General features: G+C 37.3%; 1 pseudogene; it reads right to left on the bottom strand.

The window, feature by feature from the left end:
- Positions 1-15,823: 15,823 nt before the first annotated feature.
- LOC105796146 (uncharacterized) lies at positions 15,824-16,994 on the bottom strand (annotated as a pseudogene).
- Positions 16,995-18,721: the final 1,727 nt, after the last annotated feature.

The following is an 18,721-nucleotide window of genomic DNA, read 5'->3' as shown; positions in this document are numbered from 1 at the left end:
AAGATTATGAAGCTTCCATATGTCCTCAAATCGAACCATATTTCCAATAGAATAACATATCATCTTTTCTAGAACTCTATCATCCCTTCCATTTAATTTGACAATGATGTTCGAATCACTTGCCTTGAGAAGGAGCTCCCTTAAAGGAAAGGGTAAATTACACCCAAAGTTACTAAACTATTAAAAAGTTTACATTTTCGTCACTTAAATTCAAAAAATTAAAAAATGATCACTAAACTATTTGAAAATTTTCATTTAAGTCATTAAGCTATTAAAATCTTAACTGATGTGGTAGAAATAACCTACCTAATTATTTCTCCGCCATAAGGAAAGCCTTACTTGAATATGTGTGTGGCATCTTGAATTTTAGCTACTTTCTTTATTATGCTCTTTTTTCAAATAATCTATTTCTAAAATTCTCATTCCATGAACAAGTTAGCTCTTCTGCTTGATTTATAGCCTTTTTGAGTAATTTTCCGTTGTGTCTCATTAGAGGGGACAATCGAATATTTATACACATAGCTATTGTTCATTGAATTGACGTTCTTAGCAAACTATATTCATGTCAGACACGTGTACTACTCTAGGCTGCCTACGGGACACTCATTGGGCACCCGCGAGCTAAGACCGCGACCTCCTATTGCAAGCATCCCTTGACATGTGTGAGCTGGATCCGCGAGCTCCCCTTGCGAGCTTCATTCTGTAGGGCTTGCAGGTACTTATTTGGTTTCGAGTTGTGAGTAGGCGACCCAAACTTTATCTGGCTTTCGGGTCGGCGATCATAAGTACATAACAATTTAGTCCACCTTATTGGGCCTAAAGAGGGCTAGAAAGTGGCGCTTATTAGGGCCATCACTTCGTATTTACTCAACTTCTAAATACGAAGCGACCACTAGGACATGACGTTAATTTTGCCACATGTACAGGTAGATTGTGTCCGTTCATAATTGACCATTGGTGCTCCTCAATCATTTGAACCATTAACACATGGGGGTGAGAAAATTATTTAAAAATGGGTTTTAGGAACCCTAAATTCATAAAATCCTAAATTTATAACTCTATCCTTTCTGCAAATGGGCTTGATCGAGACTCTCCTTGAGGTAAAATCTTCTATCATTTTCTTTCTTCTATCTTTTCCTTTTTCGTCTCCATCAAAAACATGTCGAGAATGAAGGGTACTAGTGGCCAATTGCTTCCCCGTTGTCCATCGCGAGAGCATGCTTCAAAGACCCTTGTAGAAGCCAATTTCTTTGCCTGTACTACAAAAGAAGATGAAATGAGACGAGCTTTGCATGCGCATGGGATCCAAACCCCTAATTTTTCTTACAAGTTTCCATCCATAAGGGGTCACGCAGGCTCAGTGATACTAGAGATGGTAACTTCTTGTTTCCTCTCCACGCTGTGGAAGTTGGGTTCCACTTACCTTTAAACACATTTTTCTACAATATTCTTGAAGAATATCAAATCGCTCCTAGCCAAATTTGCGAGTTCTGTTGGTGGATCGCGGTGGCTTACTTTATCAACTACTGTTAGCGTAACAAAGCACCACAGCTCGCAGTGTTCCAAAGCTTATATTTACTAAAGGCTCAAAATCGAGGGAAGTCATTTGGCTTTTATTATTTTTCCCCTAACCATAAAGACGAGACTATAATCGCGAATCGATGTGTTAATCTTCGACTGAACTGGGGAAAATATATCAGGGTGAGAAGTAAGCTCGCAGACGAATTTAGCTTTCCTATAGAGTGGTCCACACCAAGCAAGGATATGTTCTCATTTAGCCGAACTATCAGGATAGATGGTGGTGAAGCCCAATTGAGAAGACTTTGTGTTGGTAGTTCCCTGGTCATTAAAACCTTATTACCTTGAGGAACATATTTCTATACTACTAGGAGGGCCTTAGCCCTAATAGATACAGGCAAGGTGATAGTAGGGAAGCTGCTAAAGTACTAGGTGTAAACTCTGAGAGGTAGTTATGGCCCCATGTAGTGTATGGTGCTGACGATGACTTGGGCCTAATCCTGACATGACTTAAAGAGGAACCTAAGAATTTCTTTTACAGTTACTATAGGATGAGGCATTGTCCTTGGATTCTGGTGACCTCATCGTAGGCAGAAAGCGGTACCAGTCTTAATTTGATAACTTCCGTTACTAATACTGGGATTGTTAGTGGTGCAGGCACAACTCATAATTTAAGAAATGAGTTTAAGGAAACTACCAACATTTCGTGAGAAATTAACAAAGTTATGAAGCTGAGAGCTGCTCTGAGGGATATGCGCAAGAAGCATAAGATCGATGTGGGGTCTATTAATGTGATTATCAACAATGACAAAGAGGCAAACAATGGCAGGATAGAGTCTGGTGGAAAAATGAGGGAAAACCATGCTGGACCTTCTGCTATAACGATCACTGCTCATGCATCTCCCTCAACGAGCTCACAGATTGTAGCTTACAAAAGTTCTCGTATCGCTGCTCGCGTTGATTCCCTTATTCTACAAGATTCTCCTCCTCGTCTACCTCCTACTTAGAAGTAATCTGTTTAAAATGATGGTGACCTAGCTCCAGGTTGCAGAAATTTAAGCACGAGGGATTTGTGAGGTATTGATCAAAACTAGAAGGCCTTTTTGCCATAATCTGAAAAAAGGAAGATTTGTGCTGGTGAATCATTTGGGAGTTCACAGAATTCTGCACTATTAAAACTCAGTTCCTCTCTGCAAGCTCTCCTAGCTGAGGCCTTCGTGATCAGTTTAGGCCTTGGTGATAATGTTGTTGGAGCAGAGGCTAGTCAAAGGGAGCTTGAAGGAAAATTTGAGAGTACTCGCAAGCGATACTAGCATATGGTGAATGAAAATGAAGTGCTCTATAAACACAATGGAGAGCTCGCTAATAGACTGGGGGCTACTCAGATAAGAAATGACAAACTATATGAAGAGGTCACAGTTGAAAGAGAACGAAGTGGGGCCCTGGATGCTAAGTTGAAAAGAGCTGCTGAAGGGTATAAGATAACTGTGAGCAGAATCATTGCAGAGCATGAGGCTACAATGGTGAGCTTAAAGCATAAACATGAAGAGGCCTTTGAAACAAATTAAGAAAGAGACTCTAGAAATGTTGGATGGTCTTAATGCTGAGCTTAACTCTAATATTCTTCTGCATGCTCAAGTTGCTGCTGGGCCTTTGGCATTTGCAAAGTTGACATCGATGCTCTCTACAAGGTAGATATGAGTCAACTTGGTTTTGATGTTTGCTTCACTTCGAGAGCTGCTTGGGATGAGTTCACATCCAAGTGAAAGAACTCAAAGGATTTTTACCTTGATGAGGGTCCCTCTGAGCCAATAATTGTACTCGTCGACAACAATACCATTGTTTCCCCTGCTGAAAGCATTAAAGTTGAGGGGAAGGAAGCTGAGATAGCAATTGTTGTGCTCGTAGACGACATAATAGTGTTGCCCCAGCTAAAAATGTTGAAGTTGATGGGAGGAAAGTTGAAATCACCAAGGATCTTGAGTTGGAACAGAATACCCCTTAATCATTTGTCAATATGTACTACTCTTTTATGACTTGAGTAAGAAAAATTTAAAAGTTTACTTATTGATATTATGGCATTGGATCGGTTGTTTAACATCACAGAAATAATGTGCAAGCTTACATTGTCGATGCAAGTATAGTAGACAAATATGAGTCTATCGGATATCGATCCTACAAGGATGGTTGTCTTTTGTATATCAATGTCAGTGTAATAAATAGATAAGAATGAGATAAATTATGAATGTAGTTTTTGAAGCAAGAACTTGAAAACAATAAGATAAAATATGATACTGATAAACTGGGATCCCCAATGTGAATATTCAACAGAATGCTAAGTGCTCACAAGGTATGAAAGGATAGGTGATTGTCGATTCATTAAATTGCAATGAATATCTTACCAAGCTTAACTTCTATATTTAATCAAAGACTTAAACATGCACATTAGTCACACCTTCCGATGATGGCAATGGAACCCTATTAAGAACAAGTAGATTAAATTCCTCTAATCCTCAAGCAACTTCCATTGTCATGCCTGTTAGCTTGAACTGTCATTGCACCTTCCAATGTCAGTGACTGTAATAACACTTTCGTACTAAAAAACCCAAAAAGTAAACATTAGAAGCAAGATTGAATAAAATAACATTTAACCAAGAAATCATGTGTACTTCCATGCTAACATGAAATAGAAAGTAATCACTAGCGTTTATAAAAGAAAAATAAACGAAACAAGTAGAGAATACTATTCCAAGACAACTCGACTTGAATCTATCTATTCCCTCTTGTGCCGCACTCAGGGCTCTTCGTCAAGAGCTAACCTGTATCCTTTTCACGTCGGTTCACTTGTCGGAGCTTAAGTCGCCATAGCCGAAAGTTTCAAAGGATAGGTTGAAGAAGATGATAATCCCCAAAAAGCTCTTCTTATTTTCTTTTTATGTGAATATTTATATTTTTCCCCAAATAGCCCAGATGTCCTCTCATCAAAATCATGTTGCCTCTATACGTACAAGTTAGTTGTACTAGACTGGACAACTCATGTATTTTTGTTCCTATCCGGACAACTGTCAGGTGCGGCGATAATTTTGGGTGCAATCTGAGAATACTCATGCAACGACATCAGTACCAAAATATGACAAAATTAAGGATAAATAAGGTAAGATCCATTTAGTTATAAAATGTAAATTACTGAAATCAAAATGCTAAAATATGTGCTAAATATAACTAAATGAGACCAAATTAACCAATAAGTAGGGAGAAAACATGTGTTCTTTCTAATACTATCACACCCCGAAACACGAGTTTTTACTTGTCCTTAAGTAAAATAGAAACTAGAAAAGCTACACAAGAATTCATTAAGGCAAGTGATCATTCTAGCAACTTGAACCACCTAAAATCTCAATGAATGATTCACATTCAGATGACAGAATATTGCATCGACAATTCATAAGTATGAATGAATAAGACTGCATCTCTATCAAAACCAGTATCATGCTTCAAATCCTAAATTCTATCTACCAATACAACATTTATTGTACAATATATGTCTTTTTTTTGTGAACAAGGGATATCATTAAATTACTGTACCTTTGATCCTGAGAAGTAACGACGGGGAACAATAAAACCCCTAGGAGTACTTAATTGCACCGACACACACTCGTGCAGTGACAACCTTTTGGCAGATTCATTTTTTAATGCTTGCATTGGAGTGTTCCCTCTTTCGCATTTCACATTACACCCACTTTGGAGTGTCTCTTTTTCGTAACTGTATATACGTATGAGTAGCTGTAAAAGGCAGACTCATTCAAGATTCAAGGAATGCTACTAGTCATCCTTTACTAATGCAACCTAAATCATTCATCAAAAAATTTAAGATACAACATTCAGTCAAATTTATCCGACTCATTCATTGATAGTTCACATGATTCAAGAATTAAGCATCGAATGTAACAAAAATTTTCAAACATATTTGCATTAACCACAAATAAACCTTGCATGCTTCATTAATATTAAAAAAAATTTAAAATGTAGGTGTATTTCCAAACCCCATAACAATTTACCAAACTTAAAGTTTTCCTTGTCCCCAATGCGCTAACATTAAAATGCGATGACAATAAAAATACAACGACAATATTCACTAACAAAATGAAAATTACAGCTACATGCAATGCATGAATACTATAGCTAAAACTTAAAATAAACTAACTTAGTTTTCCTCAGCCATTAATAGGGCTTCACGATGGTTCTTCTTCCTATTCTTTTTCTCCTCCTTGCACTTTTTGTCTTTAGAACACTTTCTTTTCTTTTCTTTGGGCTTCGCATGATCCTCGGATCGCTCCTCAATTTTGGGTTCGATCCCCGGCAACGGCACCAAAACTTGATCGGTTGTTTAACATCACAACAATAATATGGAAGCTTACACTGTCGATGCAAGTATAGTAGGCAGATATGAGTCTGTCGGGTATCGATCCCACGAGAATGGTTGTATTTTGTCTATCAATGTCAATGTAATAAATAGATAGGAATGATATAAATTGTGAATGTATTTGTTTAAGCAATAACTTGAAAACAATAAGATAAAATATGATACTAATAAATTGGGATCCCCGATGTGAATATTCAACAGAATGCTAAGTGCTCACAAGGTAAAAAAGGATATGTGATTGTCAATGCATTAAATTGCAATGAATATCTTACCAAGCTTAACTTCTATATTTAATCAAAGACTTAAACATGCATATTAGGAACACCTTCCAATGATGGCAATGTAACACTATTAAGAACAAGTGGATTAAATTCCTCCAATCCTCAAGCAACTTCCGTTGTCATGCGTGTTAGCTTGAACTGTCATTGCACCTTCCAGTGTCAGTGACCACAATAACACTTCCGTGCTAAAAACATTCAAACCCAAAGATTAAACAGTTAAAATAAGATTGAATAAAATAACATTTAACCCAGAAATCATGTGTACTTACATACTAACATGAAATAGAAAGTAATCACCAGCGTTTAGAAAAGAGAAATAAAAAAACAAGTGGAGAATATTATTCCTAGACAACTCGACCTGAATATATCTATTCCCTCTTATGTCGCACTCAAGGCTCCTCGTCAAGAGCTAAGCTGTATCCTTTTCACGTCGATTCACCCGTCGGAGCTTAAGTCGCCCTAGCCAAAAGCTTCAAAGGATAGGTTTAAAAAAATGATAATCCCCAAAAATCTCTCCTTTTTTCTTTTTATGTGAATATTTATATTTTCCCCAAATATCTCAAGTGTCATTTCATCAAAATCATACTACCTCTATACGTACAAGTTAGTTGTATCAGACTGGACAACTCATGTATTTTTGTTCCTATCCGAATAGCTATCAGGTGCGGCGACAATTTTGGGCGCAATCTGAAAATACTCATGTAGCTACATCAATACCAAAACATGACAACATTAAGGATAAATAAGCTAAGATCCACTGAGTTACAAAATTTAAATTACTGAACTAAAAATGCTAAAATATGTGCTAAAGATAACTAAATGGGAACAAATGAACCAATATGTAGGGAGAAAACATGTGTTCTTTCTAGTACTATCAGCATTCTATTCTTCTTTGAACCCGAGTAAATTTTTAATTGAATCAAACCTTGAGCCTTAAGCATGTTTTGATCTTAAAGAAATTTTTAGCCTAGTCGAATCTTGAACTTAAGCGTATTTCTTACTAAAGTGAACTCTGAACTCAGGTAAATTTTAAATTGCCTTCTTTAAAATGTGTAAGCAATTTAGTGTGATTCGAGTCACCAACTTGATTGGAGCTGCAAACTTGACTCTGTGAGCTCATGGAATATTAGTTGGGAGTGTAAGCTTGAGCTAACTGTTTTAGAGGTTGCGATATTGAACCTGTGAGCCTTAAGATATTTAGTTGGAAGCATAGGCTTGCGTTAACTATTTTAGAAGCCGCGGTATTAAACCTGCGAGCCTTATGATATACAACTAGGAGCGTAGGCTCGCACTAACAATTTTTGGAGGCTAGGGTATTAAACCTACGAGCTTTATGAAATATAGTTGAGAGTGTAGGCTCGCACTAACTATTTTTAGAGGCTACGATAATGAACCTGCGAGCTTTATGATATACAGCTGGGAGCATAGGTTCGCACTAACTATTTTTGAAGGATGCGGTATTGAACCTGTGAGCCTTATGATATACAGCTGGGAGCGTAGGCACACGTTAACTATTTTTAGAGGCTGTGGTATTGAACCTACGAGCCTTATGATATACAACTGAGAGCGTAGGCTCGCGCTACTTATTTTTGGAGGTTGCAATTTTGAACCTGTAAACCATATGATATACAACTAGGAGTGTATACTCTTGATAACTATTTTTAGACGTTGTGATATTGAACCTGTGAGCTTTATGATATACAATTGGGAGTGTAAGCTCGCTCTAACTGTTTTTGGTGGTTGCAGTATTGAACCTACAAGCCTTATGATATACAGCTAGGAGTGTAGGCTCACGATAACTATTTTTGGAGGCTACAGTATTGAACCTGAGGGCCATATGATATACAACTGAGAGCGTAGGCTCGTGCTAACTATTTTTGGAGGTCACGGTATTGAACTTGTGAACCTTATGATATACAACTAGGAGTGTATGCTCGCGATAAATATTTTTAGAGGCCGCGGTATTGAATCTACGAGCCTTATGATATACAACTGGGAGCATAAACTCGTTTCAACTGTTTTTGGTGGCTGAAGTATTGAATCTGCAAGCCTTACGATATACAGCTGGGAGTGTAGACTTGCGCTAACTATTTTTGGAGGTTGGGGTATTGAACCTAGGAGCCTTATATGATGCCAAGTACAAGTGTTTATAAAGAAAATTCTTTTTATTCAAAGAGTGAAAATTTACACAGTACTTTTTAAGGTAGTGAGCATTCCATGTTTGTCGAAGAACTGTGCCCTCTATCCTTGCTAGCTTGTACGATCTATAGTTAATCTTTTCTATGACCTTGTATGGCCCTTCCCAATTTGGAGCCATTTTCCTCGCTGTGAAGTTGGAAGACTAGCCTCAGTATTTTTTAAAATAAGATCACCTACTTGGAACTGCTTGTTTTTTACCTTGGAGTTGTAGTAGTGAGCTACTTGTTAAGCATGTGCTGTATTTTTTAGTACTGTTGGTTCCCTGAATTCATCAATCAAATCAAGATTAAGCTTGATGGCCTCTTGATTGGCTTCCTCATTAAAGTACTAGTGATCTCATGCCAATCTCTGCGGGGATTATAGCTTCTATGCCATATATAAAGGAAAAAGTTGTTTCTCCTGTCACAGTGTGGGGTGTAGTTCACAGAGCCCACAAGATTCCAAGTAGCTCTTCCAACCAAGCACCCTCAACCTCACCAACTTTCTTTTTTAGGGCCGTTAAATTTTTTTAATCGCTTTTACCTACCTATTCGTTTGTGGTGTTTTAACTGAACTTTGAACCAAAGCTATTTGAAGGCCTGTACATAAGTTTTTAAATTTTCCTTGAAATTGTGTACCATTTTCTGTAATGATCAGGCAAGGTACCCCAAATCTGCATACAATGGACTTCTAGAGGAAAGACTCCATCTGCCTCTCTGTGATAATTACTAAAGCTTCAGCTTCAATTCACTTGGTGAAGTAATTCACTGCCACCATTATAAACTTCTACGCTGTGGTTATTGGAAACGGACCAAGGATATCTATTCCCCAGGTCGTGAATGGTCGGGGGTTTGACATAACCAAGAGAAGCTCCGCTGGTTGTCGCTGTACCTTGACATACCTCTGGCAGGAGTCACATGCGCGAACCAATTGATGTGCATTCTTTTGAATTGTAGGCCAGTAATACCCTTGTCTAAAGATTTTCTAGGCAAGTAGTCTTCCTCACAAATGATCACTGCAAATACCCTCATGAATTTCTCGCATCACATACTCAGCCTCAGGTGGTGACAAACATTACAGCAACGAATGCGAGAAACCCTTTCTATATAGTACACCCTCTAAGAAGATATACCTAGCAATTGTAGGACAAAATAAATCATTTTAATTTATCATGTAATTGAATGACTTAATCATCTATACAGTGTACATATATCTAATTCACTTATCAGGATTCTTTTAGATATTTGTAGTATTTAATGGTGACATACCTCGCAACTTTGCGTAATAGTTTTACAAGCTCCTTTTTGTCTAAAGTTTCTTGTGTTCTTTAGAGTGTGCAAACTATGGGAGTCATCCAAGTCTCCTCCTACTTGATGTACAACACTTGTGGCATATCATAGCTTGGGGTATCCCTATGCTCAAGCAATATTTTTCCTCTTTGCTCAATGATGATAGAGGATGCTAACTTGGATAGAACCTCTGCGTGCGTGTTGTCACTTCATTGGAGCTGTTTAATCTAGACCTTATCAAATTATGCGAGCAATTGGACTGCAACTGTGTGATATCTTTTTAGTACCGCTTCCTTTACATCATATTCACAAATCATTTGTTTGGCCACCAACTGTGAGCCTGTGTGGATGATCAGACCTTTTACCCTCAATTGGCGTGCTAGTTACAGTCTCGATATCAAGGCTTCATACTCTGCAATATTGTTAGATGTTTGAAACCAAAAATATAGTCCATACTGCCATTCATTAGCATTGGGATCAATTAAGAGTACACCTGCTCCCGACCCTGCTTTGGCTGTGGAGCCATCAACATAAACTAGACAACTTTTTGAACTACTAGTTGCATGTACACACTCTTGAGGTGGGATAATTACTAGGTTGCGCACAACAAGTGAAAAAGAAATCTTAATATAAAGCACAAAACTTATCATGTGTCATTGTAAACATAATAGATTAAATTGCTGATGTTCATCAATGTTCACATGAAGCTATAAATAACAGACACGTTTAACTTTATAAAATATTCATTATCCAATATTTTAAACTGCAAACTATATTACTTATTGTGTCAATAGTTTTCTCAAAAGAACATTCCACCATTAAGTCAGCTAAAATTTGCCCCTTAATTGTCGTTCTTAGCATGCTCTATACTCCACTTGGTCGCTCTTCTAGAGGTGTCAGGCTTAGACAAAATTTCTTTGATGGGTTGATTTGTCACGACTACCATGGGATGGGCTTGGTAATATGGTCACAGTTTGCAAGCTGCAATAATTAAAGTGAAAAATGAATTTTTTAACTTTCGCGTACTTGAGCTCGCCGTTTTATAGCACCTTACTAATGTAGTATATCGGGATTGTCAAACACCATTTGCCCTAAGCAAGACAGCTACCACAATTTCCTAAGATGCGCCGAGGTACAAGTAAAGGGTCTCTCCTTTGCGGGTGACATTAGCAATGATGGGGGATGTAAGATATTCTTTGAGCTTCCCGAAAGCTGTCTGATACTCCTCTATCTAAGAAGAAAAGGTGCGCAGGGCCTTGAATAAAGGTAAACACTTATCACAATTCGTGACATGAATCTGTTAAGCGAAACCATCATTCTAGTCAATCGTTGGATATCCTTTATTGTACCCAAAGGGGGCATCTCTAAGATGGCTTGAATCTTCTCAAGGTTTGCTTCAATTCCTCTCTCCGAGACCACAAAAGCGCACTTATTCAAGGTTTAGCCTTATTCGGTGGTCGCAACACCACAAACGCTTCTAAAAAATTCTTAACATGCTCAGCGATAGTAAAGCCCTCTACTAACACGTCGTCGACATAAACCTTAACACTTCACCCAATCTACTCTCTAAAAATTTTGTTCACCAACCTCTGATAAGTTACACCTACATTTTTCAAACCAAAAAGCATCACACAGTAGCAAAATAAACCTTTTTCTGTAACAAAATTTGTTTTCTCTTGATTCTCAGGAGCCATGGAGATCTGACTTTATCCAGAGAAAGCATCCATAAAACTCATGAATTTGTTACTGGAGGACGCGTCAACAAGTCTGTTAATCGAAGAGAGAGGGAAGCTATCTTTCGAACAAGTCTTGTTAAGGTTGGTAAAATTTACACACATTCTCCACTTAATGTTCGCCTTCTTCACCATCACAATATTCGAGATCCAATCCGGATACTCAACTTTCCTGATGAACTCTTCGACTAACAGCTTTAGGACTTCCTGCCTTATAGTTTCCACAACCTATAGTGTGAACCTTCTCCTCTTTTTCTTCACGGGTCTGGCCTCGGACAAAACATTCAACTTGTGCACAATTACTTGAGGTTCCACCCGTGGTATATCTATAACGAACCAAGCAAAAATGTTGGCATTCGTTCTCAAGCAATGAATCAAATTTTCCTTTTTCTCACTCGTCAGCGTAGATGAAATCCTAACCACCTTATCTATTCTACCACTAAAAAGTTGCAAAGCTTCCATAGCCTTGATCGCTTCTAGCTTCTTCGTATGCTCCTCGTATCTGTTATCCAGGCTATCCAAATCTAGCAACTGCCCATCCAGTTTCACCTACTGCGGAGTTTTCCCTCGCTGCTCCTGCTCTTTGATCCGATTGCATGTTCCCAACCTCAATTTTAGTGGGAAATTTTATTTTCATCCAGAACGTAATCACCATCATCTTTTCCATCCTCATGATCGGGCATCTAAAGATGGCATTATAAGCCATTGGATGATTCACCATAAAAAACTAAACATACTCTATGGTAGTGTGTTCACCATCCCCCAAAGTTACTGGTAAGGTAATAGAGCCCTTTACCTTAACATGATGGTTTGTGAAACCATACAGCAAGCTCGTCCTCTTCAATACCTTCTTTTTCAACCCTATTTTCTAAAAAGCTTCTCAAGTCAAAACCTCAATTGTACTTCCACTATCCAAAAGAATCCTCTTCACCTCAAAACTGACAATTGCTGCATTCGCCACAATAAAATCATTGCCATCATCATCACACCTTAACTCTTCATTTTCGTCGGTAAAGTCCACTTTTCACCTTTCCTATTGGCGAGACTTCTTGGGTGAACTGATAGACATAACACCCCTAAAGTGTGCCTGCCTTTTAGTGCTAGAGGTCACCCATTCTTCATCCATTCTAATTATTATATGGATGGTACCTTTAACCTTCTGTTTACCCTTTAGATCACCACGCGGACTCTAACCCTGTTGGGAATAACCCTAATCAACAAACTCAACGAGCTTGCCGTTTCTCACTACTCCTTCAATAGCATCTTTTAAAGTGAAATAGTCTTCAGTCTTGTGCCCAACGTCATTATAGAAAGTACATTTGTCTCTTAAGTTAGACCTCTTTGTGCTGTGCCTCATTGGAAATGGCTTGGGCAGAATTTCTAGACTTTTTACCTGGCTCAGAATGTAAGTATGGCTAACATTTAAAGGAGTGTAAATTTCGAACCTGCCTGAGGGAATGTATTTTCTGGTATGCTTTAGTTGAGACCTCTAGGGAACCCTAGGAGAATCATCTTACATGTGATTTCTCGACTGCCTATCACTGTTTGCTCGCAATGGCTAGTTAGGAGGGTCGTGCCTACTACGAGCTCCCTCACGATTTTTAAACTACCTGTCTTCCCTTTGAAAGGTGCCACTCAACACCCTTTTAATTTTCTCTGCATCTGCAAACTTGTGGGCCCACTCATATAGATCTACCAAACCCTACGGCTTGTTATCAGTAAAGAAGTATTGTACATGGTCATTTTGTACCCCCATGATGAAAGCATCGATTGCCCACTGATCCTCCAAGTTCTTTATGTTCAAAGTCACCGCATGAAACCACTTCACATAATCCTTGAGAGATTCTCCTTCCCTCTGTTTCACTGATATTAAACCCATAGGAGTGCTCATAATTGTCCTGTAGGCCTTGAATCTTCCCAAGAACATCTTGCCCAACTGGGAAAAACTCTGAACTGAGCCCTAAGGGACAAGTACTATTCTTTTGCATTCCCTTTAAGTGTTATGGAACTAACTTTGCTCTTTGCCGAACCGATGCTCCCTGGACGTTCATATAACCCTTGTATTGCATCAAATGGGCTCGCGGGTCCCTTTTCCCTTCAAACATGTCTATTGAGACTTTAAAATCACTCAACAAGTTTACCACTGCTATCTTAAGGGCCAACGGATTGTTAGAGAAAAAAAGCCAATCAATGTCCCGAGGTTTAGGGTGCAACGCTCTCACGTCTCGTCGCAACTCGTCCATCTCGCTTTGCCTTTCTCTTGCATGCATGCTCGGAGCTTTATACTGTGTATTCACATTATCATGATAATCAAAAGTGTTAGAGTTTACCTTCCTTCTTAGCTCATTGCTTTGTTTCAATAATTCTTGTTAAAAAGTCTACTGTAGCTCGAATCGTGCCTCTTGCACAGCCATTTGATCTTTCATAAACTTCATCTACTCCTGACGAGTAAGGAACTACTGTGACGATGCTTCTTGGTTGGGAGGGAGTGACAACCCATAGCCAGTGGATACATTCAAGTCCAATGGACTAGAAACTCCCAGATAAGCCGCATTGTCAAAGTTCTTCGATCGATTGGCAAACCATCCAGTGTACAAATATGCTTCATTAGGTTGACTACCAAAACCCGAGGCTCTAGCTTATCCTGATGAAATGTTGAAGGGGAAATTCTCATTTGGGTGAGCCATCTTCACTTATGTAACTTTTCTCAAGCTTGAAAGAACTCTGTCGGTTGGAAGTTTATCCACTCTCACCGCACCAATTGTTGAGTAATTTTCCATTGTTTCTCTCATTAGAGGGGACAATCGAATATTTATACACATAGCTACTGTTCATAGAATTGGCATTCTTAGCAGACTCTATGCATGTCAAACACATGTACTACTTTGGGCTACCTATTAGACACTCATTGGGCACTTAACCGTGACCTCCCTTTGCGAACATCCCTTTGCGAGCTTCATTCTATAGGGCTTGCACGTATCTATCTGGTGGGCCATATTTGAGTCGCAAGTAGGTGATCCGAACCTTACCTGGCTTTCGGGTCGATGATCATAGGTACATAACAAGCCTCTAAAATTAACTAAAGTACTTGATAACACAGATGAATTACATCGTGCCATAACTTTATATGCGCTTAACTTTGGACATTCTTGCTTGATAGCCTAACTTTTAGACACTATCTCATCACTATTTTTGAATTAAGATATTTTCTTAATTAAGTTTAGATGCAATCCATTCCTTGAACATATATCTTCATTTCAAATAACTTTATCTATCTCGTTCTATCTTGTTCAAGTCTAAACATATTCAAATCAAATCTGAACTTATTTAAACTTTCCACAATTGAACTATTAAATTGTAGCCTCATATTAAACTTAATCAAACGTCATGTTTAATCATCACCCTAATTTTATTGTGTACATTGATAATACCGTAATAAACACAAGTCAACTCAATTTAGGAGTAACTTACGTTTAAAGTTCAAGAGTGAGATTTAGCAACCTATCATGACAATCTAAATGTTGTAGAATCAAGTGTTATCTCTTAAAAAACCTTTCAACGATCATGCTTTCTATGTAATTCGATCCTTTCATCAAACATCTTAGAAAAACTAAAAGACATAAATGATGTGTCTACCTTTAACTTATCCGTATTAGTCCTTGCAGCTCATGATACACATTCTCTAAATTTGGCTGCAAATGCCGTAAGTTCATCAACTATTTTGAACCAACTTTCTTCCCCCTAACCAGATCCAGTTATATTCCTACTAGAAAGTACAAATCTAACAGTTGTCCAAGCTCATCAAGTGCAAGTACCTCAAGCTGATATTACTACTTTAAGCAGCTTTCTTTCTTGGACATCACACCTCTCTTCTTGCCAACCACTTTCCAAGAATTATAGATCACCTGGTGTTACTTATACCAACCAGTGGGTCCTGTCTCTCCTCAAGTAACTAGCCCTTTTAACTACAGGAGGTCAGGGATACATGGGATTGCCAGTTGAATAGTTGTAGGTTTTGATCCCAACCCAACCAATTAGCTTCAATCACTGGAGTGGGCAAGTCCCATACTTGTTTTAATTGTGTTTCAGATTATTATTGGTTCAGATGGAAGGATTCATTGGATGTGAGGAGTTTTAACAAGTATGAAGAACTGACCTCTGCAATTGAATGCATGTTTAGCCTTAAGGGGCTACTCGTTGGGGATGATCCGTGGGAGGAAGTATTCATATTTCATACACATATACATTAGGCAACCTTTGGAGTCTTAACTGTCGTTTTTGGGGCAGAAGCTCACATTTTACCTTGTAATCAACTGATCCAGCTTCTATAACCTAATACAAGCATTGCTAATGAATGATCAGCTAAGATTTTTCCTACATCCATAACATTATTACATGGCAAACAATGTGATATTATATATCCAGATAGATTAACAAATACTTGCTCTGCTTTATGATGTCCTTCCAATTCTAACCTTGTTAGAATTGCAAATAATTTTACTAAACCAAGGGACAAAAAATAAAAACAAATTTCATTAAATTTTCCCACTTCTTCAAGACTTGGTTTTGCCTCCATGCCTAACTACTCACCTGAGTTTGGATATCGGAAACATGGAGCTTTCTCAGGCTTCATCATACAATGGAATATTTATGATCTTCCAAAGTGACTTCCAGTAAAATGGTCAGACAGATTGCAGTTACTGCTTCTTCTCTTCTGCTTTCCTTGGCTGAATAAAAAGGGGGGAAGAACCATGTATATATAAAAATGTAGTGTATATATTTGGAGAGACTAAACAAAATAACAGCATAAAATAGAAACAAAAGACAAATACTTGGAATAACTATTCATCATCGGGTTTGAAATCCTTAAGCTTTTCATTTTAAGCAAACAGAATATTAATAGAGTCAAAGTCAGACCACATTTTGTGACAATTCCATAACTCACAAAGACATACCAATTATTCGACAAAATGCCTCTACCAACAGAACATAAAGAACAACAATTGAAAACCAACCCAGAAGAGTAAAATGCCCAAACCTTGGTTCCAGGAAAGGATTGGTGAAGTTCCTCGGGTATAATAACGGGCCACTTCTCGACTGCTTCATGGAACATATGCTCAGTCTCAAGCATCTGACCTTTTCTGAGGATCACGGTCTTAATAGTTTGAGCAGGAGTGGAAGTGGCATTGAAAACTTCTTCCACTCCATTGACGAAAGCAACGGTGATTTGGGGCGGGTGATCGTCGGTTCGGCGCTTGACCTGAAGTTGGCAGGCGGGGTTGGACTCTTTAGCTTTGCGGGCGTTGCACTAGGCTAAGAATTCCATGCATGAAGCCATGCGTGGGTCCAATGCATTGAACTCGATCTTCACTTTGGATAGAAACTTCAACATCTTCTTCCAAAGCTGGATTGTTTGCTCCCTAGGAGTTTTGGTTCAAGCCAACTCGGTTCTAATTCCACAGAACATCTACTTGCTTCATTTACTCCCGATATATACTAAGGCTTTTGGGCCCTCTACAGCCTTGTTCTGTTTAAGCGATTGAAATAAACAAGTCTCGAGTTTGAATTAGCAAACGACCACTCCATCTTGTAGATTTGGATTTCTTTTAATTATTTCAAAATCGATCTTTCGGATTGAGAGCTGGACTGGAATAAATAATTTGACCGGTTGATTCGTCAATTAGATGAATCAAGCTAATTATTTTAAGTAGACCAATTGAATTGATTAGACCAAGAGTCCATTGTTTGACTGATTTGATTACCAATTTAATTTTGAAAGTCTTATGTTCCAATTTAAATAAATTCGGTTGAATCAACTTAAATGAATTCAAATTATTTTGAAGTTTTATAAGTTATAAATATTTTTGTTTCTACTATAATGATAGCTTTTACTTTTACATAATAATAACACGATTTAAATATTCCAAGTATAAATTTTATATGAACTTTTATTATTGTTGATCTATTATCTAAATAATATAGATTAAATATATGTATTATATATCATACAAAATTATTTTGGATAAATTATACCATTGGTCATTTAACTATTTGAGTGTTCGATGACATGATTTTTTCTAATTGATATAATAACACATTTAGTCATTAATATTTACGCATTCTATTAATTTGATCTTTAAACACATATAATTAAATATAAATATAATTAAATGATTATTGTTTATTATGAAAGTAAAATATATATATATTTATCTATCTTTTAATCTATCTTTTGAAGAAATTGTACCTAAACTTAGAGGCGAATTTAGGGGGTTGGCAGGGGCCCCGGCCAACCTAAAATAGAACATTGTTATTTAGTCTTTTTAAAATTTTAAAAATTTTAAATTAATAAAGGTAAAATTGCACTTTGGCCCCCCTAAAATTATAAAAATTTGATTTAATCCTTTAAAAATTATAAAGATATAGACTATAAAAATTTTAAATTTCATTCGGCCCCCCTAAAAAATTGTTCTAGCTTCGCCCCTGCCTAAAACTAATACTCAATATGTTTTCATCACTGAAAACAGTGCATTTGGGTTGTTTTCATAGCTACTACTTAATCTATCCATGGCTCGTTTGATGATTCCAATATATTGTATCGATAACTCTAATATTGTAGAGTAAATTTATCTTTTATTTTAGTAGGATTCTAATATTTTATTTTATTTTATACGTTAATTTTAGTAGATTTTAGGAATTTTATTTTATTTATCTTTTAGTTAATTGTATATTATTAGTGTTAAATTAGACTCATTTTTTACTGTTCTTATCCAATGTGTGTTCGACAAAGCATGGGGAAAAGATAGATTGATGTAGGCAATTAAGGCAGATCTTTGCTATAGTGAAAGGTGTTTTCGCCCTAGCGAACGCAAGTAGACGACTCTCCTCTCTAAATATTTTTCACCCAAACGAAAACAGACAAACAACTTTTCGCTCCAACAGAAAGATTTTCCACTAGAGCAGCGTACATACCTGAACAATTTTTAAGAGTTGTGATTTTTAAGGCTATAAAAGGGGAAAATGACCTAAACTAGTAAAGGGATAAGAGAAAAAGTGGGGAAGCCTCCAAAGTCGTCATGCATTAAGAATCGACGAATTTCATTGAGAAGATTGAGTTTCTCTATTAATTTTCTTCTTGTTTCCTTTTTCTATGTTTAGCTATTTTTTTTTCATTTCAAATGTTTTTCAATTCTTCCATGAATCAAGTTTTCTTTATAGGATTGCAAAGGATTCTATGTTTAGTTAGTTGAATATTTTCTATTTTCATCTCTTTTTATTCTTGATAGAGATTTTATTATT

Source organism: Gossypium raimondii, chromosome 3 (genome assembly GCF_025698545.1).
Source record: "Gossypium raimondii isolate GPD5lz chromosome 3, ASM2569854v1, whole genome shotgun sequence".
Lineage (NCBI taxonomy): Eukaryota > Viridiplantae > Streptophyta > Magnoliopsida > Malvales > Malvaceae > Gossypium > Gossypium raimondii.
The sequence above is the reverse complement of the archived record's forward strand: the minus strand, read 5'-3'. Positions and strand labels throughout refer to the sequence as shown.